The sequence below is a fragment of the Osmia lignaria genome, unplaced genomic scaffold (genome assembly GCF_051020975.1).
Source record: "Osmia lignaria lignaria isolate PbOS001 unplaced genomic scaffold, iyOsmLign1 scaffold0005, whole genome shotgun sequence".
NCBI classification, from domain to species: domain Eukaryota; kingdom Metazoa; phylum Arthropoda; class Insecta; order Hymenoptera; family Megachilidae; genus Osmia; species Osmia lignaria.
In genome coordinates, this window is record NW_027478162.1 from 4,492,732 (window position 1) to 4,503,780 (window position 11,049).

Genomic DNA, 11,049 nt, shown 5'->3' on the forward strand with positions numbered 1-11,049 from the left:
GCATTTGCGGCTCGCACTAGTGCACAGTTATCCCAAAGAAAGGGGCCACGGTGTTTCTATATCTCTATTATGTTGGTGCGGCTTCGGAACTTTTAAATATCTCGATATATCTCGAAAACTACGCTTCTGATCACAAAATATCATAGAACATAAATTGTAGGAAACATAATTCTTTACAAAAAAGGTCTCTTAACATTTTGCCATAGCTCGCTTGGTTTCCGAGATATTTGCAGATCTATCTCAAGGGAAGGGTCCTGATGGACATATTTCGAGATATTTCTTCTTCTTGTTGTTCTTCTTCTGCACAGCTAAACTGGAAGTGGCATTTCCAGCTCGCAATCGTGCAGAGTTATCTCAAAGAAAGGGGCCATGGTGTTTCTGTATCTCTATTATGTTGGTGCGGCTTCGGAACTTTTAAATATCTTGATATATCTCGAGAACTACGCCTCTGATCGAAAAATATCATAGAACATAAAAAGTAGCAAACTTAATTCTCTACAAAAAAGGTCTGTTAACATTTTGCCATAGCTCGCTTCGTTTCCGAGATATTTACAGATTTATCTCAAGGGAAGGGGCCTGACGGACATATTTCGAGATATTTCTTCTTTTTGTTGTTCTTCTTCTGCACAGCTAAGCTGGAAGTGGCATTTGCGGCTCGCACTAGTGCAGAGTTATCTCAAAGAAAGGGGCCACATTGTTTCTGTATCTCTATCATGTTGGTGCGGCTTCGGAACTTTTAAATATCACGATACATCTCGAAAACTACGCTTCTGATCAAAAAATATCATAGAACATAAATTGTAGGAAACATAATTCTCTACAAAAAACGTCTGTTAACATTTTGCCATAGCTCGCTTCGTTTCCGAGATATTTGCAGATTCAGCTCAAAGGAACTGGCCTGACGGACATATTTCGAGATATTTCTTCTTCTTGTTGTTCTTCTTCTGCACAGCTAAGCTGGAAGTGGCATTTACAGCTCGCAACAGTGCAGAGTTATCTCAAAGAAAGGGGCCACGGTGTTTCTGTATCTCTATTATGTTGGTGCGGCTTCGGAACTTTTAAATCTCTTGATATATCTCGAGAACTACGCATCTGATCAAAAAATATCACAGAACATGAAAAGTAGGAAACTTAATTCTCTACAAAACAGGTCTCTTAACATTTTGCCATAGCTCTCTTCGTTTCCGAGATAATTGCAGATTTATCTCAAGGGAAGGGGCCTGGCGGACATATTTCGAGATATTTCTTCTTCTTGTTGTTCTTCTTCTGCACAGCTAAGCTGGAAGTGGCATTTGCAGCTCGCAATAGTTCAGAGTTATCTCAAAGAAAGGGGCCACGGTGTTTCTGTATCTCTATTATGTTGGTGCGGCTTCGGAACTTTTAAATATCTTGATATATCTCGAGAACTACGCATCTGATCAAAAAATATCATAGAACATGAAAAGTAGGAAACTTAATTCTCTACAAAAAAGGTCTCTTAACATTTTGCCATAGCTCTCTTCGTTTCCGAGATATTTGCAGATTTATCTCAAGGGAAGGGGCCTGACGGACATATTTCGAGATATTTCTTCTTCTTGTTGTTCTTCATCTGCACAGCTAAGCTGGAAGTGGCATTTGCGGCTCGCACTAGTGCAGGGTTATCTCAACGAAAGGGGCCACGGTGTTTCTGTATCTCTATTATGTTGGTGCGGCTTCGGAACTTTTAAATATCTTGATATATCTCGAGAACTACGCGTCTGATCAAAAAATATCATAGAACATAAAAAGTAGGAAACTTAATTCTCTACAAAAACGGTCTCTTAACATTTTGCCATAGCTCGCTTCGTTTCCGAGATATTTGCAGATATATTTCAAGGGAAGGGGCCTGACGGGCATATTTCGAGATATTTCTTCTTCTTGTTGTTCTTCTTCTGCACAGCTAAGCTGGAAGTGGCATTTGCGGCTCGCACTAGTGCACAGTTATCTCAAAGAAAGGGGCCACGGTGTTTCTGTATCTCTGTTATGTTGGTGCGTCTTCGGAACTTTTAAATATCTCGATATATCTCGAAAACTACGCTTCTGATCAAAAAATATCATAGAACATAAATTGTAGGAAACATAATTCTCTACAAATAAGGTCTCTTAACATTTTGCCATAGCTCTCTTCGTTTCCGAGATATTTGCAGATTTATCTCAAGGGAAGGGGCCTGACGGACATATTTCGAGATATTTCTTCTTCTTGTTGTTCTTCTTCTGCACAGCTAAGCTGGAAGTGGCATTTGCGGCTCGCACTAGTGCAGGGTTATCTCAACGAAAGGGGCCACGGTGTTTCTGTATCTCTATTATGTTGGTGCGGCTTCGGAACTTTTAAATATCTTGATATATCTCGAGAACTACGCGTCTGATCAAAAAATATCATAGAACATAAAAAGTAGGAAACTTAATTCTCTACAAAAACGGTCTCTTAACATTTTGCCATAGCTCGCTTCGTTTCCGAGATATTTGCAGATATATTTCAAGGGAATGGGCCTGACGGGCATATTTCGAGATATTTCTTCTTCTTGTTGTTCTTCTTCTGCACAGCTAAGCTGGAAGTGGCATTTGCGGCTCGCACTAGTGCACAGTTATCTCAAAGAAAGGGGCCACGGTGTTTCTGTATCTCTATTATGTTGGTGCGTCTTCGGAACTTTTAAATATCTCGATATATCTCGAAAACTACGCTTCTGATCAAAAAATATCATAGAACATAAATTGTAGGAAACATAATTCTCTACAAAAAACGTCTCTTAACATTTTGCCATAGCTCACTTCGTTTCCGAGATATTTGCAGATTCAGCTCAAAGGAACTGGCCTGACGGACATATTTCGAGATATTTCTTCTTCTTGTTGTTCTTCTTCTGCACAGCTAAGCTGGAAGTGGCATTTGCAGCTCGCAATAGTGCAGAGTTATCTCAAAGAAAGGGGCCACGGTGTTTCTGTATCTCTATTATGTTGGTGCGGCTTCGGAACTTTTAAATATCTTGATATATCTCGAGAACTACGCGTCTGATCAAAAAATGTCATAGAACATAAAAAGTAGGAAACTTAATTCTCTACAAAAACGGTCTCTTAACATTTTGCCATAGCTCACTTCGTTTCCGAGATATTTGCAGATATATCTCAAGGGAAGGGGCCTGACGGACATATTTCGAGATATTTCTTCTTCTTGTTGTTCTTCTTCTGCACAGCTAAGCTGGAAGTGGCATTTGCGGCTCGCACTAGCGCACAGTTATCTCAAAGAAAGGGGCCACGGTGGTTCTGTATCTCTATTATGTTGGTGCGTCTTCGGAACTTTTAAATATCTCGATATATCTCGAAAACACCGCTTCTGATCAAAAAATATCATAGAACGTAAATTGTAGGAAACATTATTCTCTACAAAAAAGGTCTCTTAACATTTTGCCATAGCTCGCTTCGTTTCCGAGATATTTGCAGATTCATCTCAAGGGAAGGGGTCTGACGGACATATTTCGAGATATTTCTTCTTCTTGTTGTTCTTCTTCTGCACAGCTAAGCTCGAAGTGGCATTTGCAGCTCGCAATAGTGCAGAGTTATCTCAAAGAAAGAGGCCACGGTGTTTCTGTACCTCTATTATGTTGGTGCAGCTTCGGAACTTTTAAATATCTTGATATATCTCGAGAACTACGCATCTGATCAAAAAATATCATCGAACATAAAAAGTAGGAAACTTAATTCTCTACAAAAAAGGTCTCTTAACATTTTGCCATAGCTCGCTTCGTTTCCGAGATATTTGCAGATTTATCTCAAGGGAAGTGGCCTGACGGACATATTTCGAGATATTTCTTCTTCTTGTTGTTCTTCTTCTGCACAGCTAAGCTGGAAGTGGCATTTGCAGCTCGCAATAGTGCAGAGATATCTCAAAGAAAGGGGCCACGGTGTTTCTGTATCTCTATTATGTTGGTGCGGCTTCGGAACTTTTAAATATCTTGATATATCTCGAGAACTACGCGTCTGATCAAAAAATATCATAGAACATAAAAAGTAAGAAACATAATTCTCTACAAAAAAGGTCTCTTAACATTTTGCCATAGCTCGCTTCGTTTCCGAGATATTTGCAGATTTATCTCAAGGGAAGGGGCCTGACGGACATATTTCGAGATATTTCTTCTTCTTGTTGTTCTTCTTCTGCACAGCTGAGCTGGAAGTGGCATTTGCGGCTTGCACTAGTGCAGAGTTATCTCAACGAAAGGGGCCACGGTGTTTCTGTATCTCTATTATGTTGGTGCGGCTTCGGAACTTTTAAATATCTTGATATATCTCGAGAACTACGCGTCTGATCAAAAAATGTCATAGAACATAAAAAGTAGGAAACTTAATTCTCTACAAAAACGGTCTCTTAACATTTTGCCATAGCTCACTTCGTTTCCGAGATATTTGCAGATATATCTCAAGGGAAGGGGCCTGACGGACATATTTCGAGATATTTCTTCTTCTTGTTGTTCTTCTTCTGCACAGCTAAGCTGGAAGTGGCATTTGCAGCTCGCAATAGTTCAGAGTTATCTCAAAGAAAGGGGCCACGGTGTTTCGGTATCTCTATTATGTTGGTGCGGCTTCGGAACTTTTAAATATCTTGATATATCTCGAGAACTACGCATCTGATCAAAAAATATCATAGAACATGAAAAGTAGGAAACTTAATTCTCTACAAAAAAGGTCTCTTAACATTTTGCCATAGCTCTCTTCGTTTCCGAGATATTTGCAGATTTATCTCAAGGGAAGGGGCCTGACGGACATATTTCGAGATATTTCTTCTTCTTGTTGTTCTTCTTCTGCACAGCTAAGCTGGAAGTGGCATTTGCGGCTCGCACTAGTGTAGGGTTATCTCAACGAAAGGGGCCACGGTGTTTCTGTATCTCTATTATGTTGGTGCGGCTTCGGAACTTTTAAATATCTTGATATATCTCGAGAACTACGCGTCTGATCAAAAAATGTCATAGAACATAAAAAGTAGGAAACTTAATTCTCTACAAAAACGGTCTCTTAACATTTTGCCATAGCTCACTTCGTTTCCGAGATATTTGCAGATATATCTCAAGGGAAGGGGCCTGACGGACATATTTCGAGATATTTCTTCTTCTTGTTGTTCTTCTTCTGCACAGCTAAGCTGGAAGTGGCATTTGCAGCTCGCAATAGTTCAGAGTTATCTCAAAGAAAGGGGCCACGGTGTTTCGGTATCTCTATTATGTTGGTGCGGCTTCGGAACTTTTAAATATCTTGATATATCTCGAGAACTACGCATCTGATCAAAAAATATCATAGAACATGAAAAGTAGGAAACTTAATTCTCTACAAAAAAGGTCTCTTAACATTTTGCCATAGCTCTCTTCGTTTCCGAGATATTTGCAGATTTATCTCAAGGGAAGGGGCCTGACGGACATATTTCGAGATATTTCTTCTTCTTGTTGTTCTTCTTCTGCACAGCTAAGCTGGAAGTGGCATTTGCGGCTCGCACTAGTGTAGGGTTATCTCAACGAAAGGGGCCACGGTGTTTCTGTATCTCTATTATGTTGATGCGGCTTCGGAACTTTTAAATATCTTGATATATCTCGAGAACTACGCGTCTGATCAAAAAATATCATAGAACATAAAAAGTAAGAAACATAATTCTCTACAAAAAAGGTCTCTTAACATTTTGCCATAGCTCGCTTCGTTTCCGAGATATTTGCAGATTTATCTCAAGGGAAGGGGCCTGACGGACATATTTCGAGATATTTCTTCTTCTTGTTGTTCTTCTTCTGCACAGCTGAGCTGGAAGTGGCATTTGCGGCTTGCACTAGTGCAGAGTTATCTCAACGAAAGGGGCCACGGTGTTTCTGTATCTCTATTATGTTGGTGCGGCTTCGGAACTTTTAAATATCTTGATATATCTCGAGAACTACGCGTCTGATCAAAAAATATCATAGAACATAAAAAGTAGGAAACTTAATTCTCTACAAAAACGATCTCTTAACATTTTGCCATAGCTCGCTTCGTTTCCGAGATATTTGCAGATATATTTCAAGGGAAGGGGCCTGACGGGCATATTTCGAGATATTTCTTCTTCTTGTTGTTCTTCTTCTGCACAGCTAAGCTGGAAGTGGCATTTGCAGCTCGCAATAGTGCAGAGTTATCTCAAAGAAAGGGGCCACGGTGTTTCTGTATCTCTATTATGTTGGTGCGGCTTCGGAACTTTTAAATATCTCGATATATCTCGAAAACTACGCTTCTGATCAAAAAATATCATAGAACATAAATTGTAGGAAACATAATTCTCTACAAAAAACGTCTGTTAACATTTTGCCATAGCTCGCTTCGTTTCCGAGATATTTGCAGATTCAGCTCAAAGGAACTGGCCTGACGGACATATTTCGAGATATTTCTTCTTCTTGTTGTTCTTCCTCTGCACAGCTAAGCTGGAAGTGGCATTTGCAGCTCGCACTAGTGCAGAGTTATCTCAAAGAAAGGGGCCACGGTGTTTCTGTATCTCTATTATGTTGGTGCGGCTTCGGAACTTTTAAATATCTTGATATATCTCGAGAACTACGCATCTGCTCAAAAAATATCATAGAACATAAAAAGTAGGAAACTTAATTCTCTACAAAAAAGGTCTCTTAACATTTTGCCATAGCTCGCTTCGTTTCCGAGATATTTGCATATTTATCTCAAGGGAAGGGGCCTGACGGACATATTTCGAGATATTTCTTCTTCTTGTTGTTCTTCTGCTGCACAGCTAAGCTGGAAGTGGCATTTGCGGCTCGCACTAGTGCAGAGTTATCTCAAAGAAAGGGGCCACGGTGTTTCTGTATCTCTATTATGTTGGTGCGGCTTCGGAACTTTTAAATATCTCGATATATCTCGAAAACTACGCTTCTGATCAAAAAATATCATAGAACATAAAAAGTAGGAAACTTAATTCTCTACAAAAAAGGTCTCTTAACATTTTGCCATAGCTCGCTTCGTTTCCGAGATATTTGCATATTTATCTCAAGGGAAGGGGCCTGACGGACATATTTCGAGATATTTCTTCTTCTTGTTGTTCTTCTTCTGCACAGCTAAGCTGGAAGTGGCATTTGCGGCTCGCACTAGTGCAGAGTTATCTCAAAGAAAGGGGCCACGGTGTTTCTGTATCTCTATTATGTTGGTGCGGCTTCGGAACTTTTAAATATCTCGATATATCTCGAAAACTACGCTTCTGATCAAAAAATATCATAGAACATAAATTGTAGGAAACATAATTCTATACAAAAAAGGTCTCTTATCATTTTGCCATAGCTCGCTTCGTTTCCGAGATATTTGCAGATATATCTCAAGGGAAGGGGCCTGACGGACATATTTCGAGATATTTCTTCTTCTTGTTGTTCTTCTTCTGCACAGCTAAGCTGGAAGTGGCATTTGCAGCTCGCAATAGTGCAGAGTTATCTCAAAGAAAGGGGCCACGGTGTTTCTGTATCTCTATTATGTTGGTGCGGCTTCGGAACTTTTAAATATCTTGATATATCTCGAGAACTACGCGTCTGATCAAAAAATATCATAGAACATAAAAAGTAGGAAACTTAATTCTCTACCACAACGGTCTCTTAACATTTTGCCACAGCTCGCTTCGTTTCCGAGATATTTGCATATGTATCTCAAGGGAAGGGGCCTGACGGACATATTTCGAGATATTTCTTCTTTTTGTTGTTCTTCTTCTGCACAGCTAAGCTGGAAGTGGCATTTGCAGCGCGCAATAGTGCAGAGTTATCTCAAAGAAAGGGGCCACGGTGTTTCTTTATCTCTATTATGTTGGTGCGGCTTCGCAACTTTTAAATATCTCGATATATCTCGAAAACTACGCTTCTGATCAAAAAATATCATAGAACATAAAAAGTAGGAAACTTAATTCTCTACAAAAAAGGTCTCTTAACATTTTGCCATAGCTCGCTTCGTTTCCGAGATATTTGCAGATTTATCTCAAGGGAAGGGGCCTAACGGACATATTTCGAGATATTTCTTCTTCTTGTTGTTCTTCTTCTGCACAGCTAAACTGGAAGTGGCATTTCCAGCTCGCAATAGTGCAGAGTTATCTCAAAGAAAGGGGCCACGGTGTTTCTGTATCTCTATTATGTTGGTGCGGCTTCGGAACTTTTAAATATCTTGATATATCTCGAGAACTACGCATCTGATCAAAAAATATCATAGAACATAGAAAGTAGGAAACTTAATTCTCTACAAAAAAGGTCTCTTAACATTTTGCCATAGCTCGCTTCGTTTCCGAGATATTTGCAGATTTATCTCAAGGGAAGGGGTCTGACGGACATATTTCGAGATATTTCTTCTTCTTGTTGTTCTTCTTCTGCACAGCTAAGCTCGAAGTGGCATTTGCAGCTCGCAATAGTGCAGTGTTATCTCAAAGAAAGAGGCCACGGTGTTTCTGTACCTCTATTATGTTGGTGCAGCTTCGGAACTTTTAAATATCTTGATATATCTCGAGAACTACGCATCTGATCAAAAAATATCATCGAACATAAAAAGTAGGAAACATAATTCTCTACAAAAAAGGTCTCTTAACATTTTGCCATAGCTCGCTTCGTTTCCGAGATATTTGCAGATTTATCTCAAGGGAAGTGGCCTGACGGACATATTTCGAGATATTTCTTCTTCTTGTTGTTCTTCTTCTGCACAGCTAAGCTGGAAGTGGCATTTGCAGCTCGCAATAGTGCAGAGTTATCTCAAAGAAAGGGGCCACGGTGTTTCTGTATCTCTATTATGTTGGTGCGGCATCGGAACTTTTAAATATCTTGATATATCTCGAGAACTACGCGTCTGATCAAAATATATCATAGAACATAAAAAGTAGCAAACTTAATTCTCTACAACAACGGTCTCTTAACATTTTGCCATAGCTCGCTTCGTTTCCGAGATATTTGCATATTTATCTCAAGGGAAGGGGCCTGACGGACATATTTCGAGATATTTCTTCTTCTTGTTGTTCTTCTTCTGCACAGCTAAGCTGGAAGTGGCATTTGCGGCTCGCACTAGTGCAGAGTTATCTCAAAGAAAGGGGCCACGGTGTTTCTGTATCTCTATTATGTTGGTGCGGCTTCGGAACTTTTAAATATCTTGATATATCTCGAGAACTACGCTTCTGATCAAAAAATATCATAGAACGTAAATTGTAGGAAACATTATTCTCTACAAAAAAGGTCTCTTAACATTTTGCCATAGCTCGCTTCGTTTCCGAGATATTTGCAGATTCATCTCAAGGGAAGGGGTCTGACGGACATATTTCGAGATATTTCTTCTTCTTGTTGTTCTTCTTCTGCACAGCTAAGCTCGAAGTGGCATTTGCAGCTCGCAATAGTGCAGAGTTATCTCAAAGAAAGAGGCCACGGTGTTTCTGTACCTCTATTATGTTGGTGCAGCTTCGGAACTTTTAAATATCTTGATATATCTCGAGAACTACGCATCTGATCAAAAAATATCATCGAACATAAAAAGTAGGAAACTTAATTCTCTACAAAAAAGGTCTCTTAACATTTTGCCATAGCTCGCTTCGTTTCCGAGATATTTGCAGATTTATCTCAAGGGAAGTGGCCTGACGGACATATTTCGAGATATTTCTTCTTCTTGTTGTTCTTCTTCTGCACAGCTAAGCTGGAAGTGGCATTTGCAGCTCGCAATAGTGCAGAGTTATCCCAAAGAAAGGGGCCACGGTGTTTCTGTATCTCTATTATGTTGGTGCGGCTTCGGAACTTTTAAATATCTCGATATATCTCGAAAACTACGCTTCTGATCAAAAAATATCATAGAACGTAAATTGTAGGAAACATAATTCTCTACAAAAAAGGTCTCTTAACATTTTGCCATAGCTCGCTTCGTTTCCGAGATATTTGCAGATTTATCTCAAGGGAAGGGGCCTGACGGACATATTTCGAGATATTTCTTCTTCTTGTTGTTCTTCTTCTGCACAGCTAAGCTGGAAGTGGCATTTGCGGCTCGCACTAGTGCAGAGTTATCTCAAAGAAAGGGGCCACGGTGTTTCTGTATCTCTATTATGTTGGTGCGGCTTCGGAACTTTTAAATATCTCGATATATCTCGAAAACTACGCTTCTAATCAAAAAATATCATAGAACATAAATTGTAGGAAACATAATTCTCTACAAAAAAGGTCTCTTAACATTTTGCCATAGCTCGCTTCGTTTCCGAGATATTTGCAGATTTATCTCAAGGGAAGTGGCCTGACGGACATATTTCGAGATATTTCTTCTTCTTGTTGTTCTTCTTCTGCACAGCTAAGCTGGAAGTGGCATTTGCAGCTCGCAATAGTGCAGAGTTATCTCAAAGAAAGGGGCCACGGTGTTTCTTTATCTCTATTATGTTGGTGCGGCTTCGGAACTTTTAAATATCTTGATATATCTCGAGAATTACGCATCTGATCAAAAAATATCATAGAACATAAAAGGTAGGAAACTTAATTCTCTACAAAAAAGGTCTCTTAACATTTTGCCATAGCTCGCTTCGTTTCCGAGATATTTGCATATTTATCTCAAGGGAAGGGGCCTGACGGACATATTTCGAGATATTTCTTCTTCTTGTTGTTCTTCTTCTGCACAGCTAAGCTGGAAGTGGCATTTGCAGCTCGCAATAGTGCAGAGTTATCTCAAAGAAAGGGGCCACGGTGTTTCTGTATCTCTATTATGTTGGTGCGGCTTCGGAACTTTTAAATATCTTGATATATCTCGAGAACTACGCGTCTGATCAAAAAATATCATAGAACATAAAAAGTAGGAAACTTAATTCTCTACAACAACGGTCTCTTAACATTTTGCCACAGCTCGCTTCGTTTCCGAGATATTTGCATATTTATCTCAGGGGAATGGGCCTGACGGACATATTTCGAGATATTTCTTCTTCTTGTTGTTCTTCTTCTGCACAGCTAAGCTGGAAGTGGCATTTGCAGCTCGCAATAGTGCAGAGTTATCTCAAAGAAAGGGGCCACGGTGTTTCTGTATCTCTATTATGTTGGTGCGGCATCGGAACTTTTAAATATC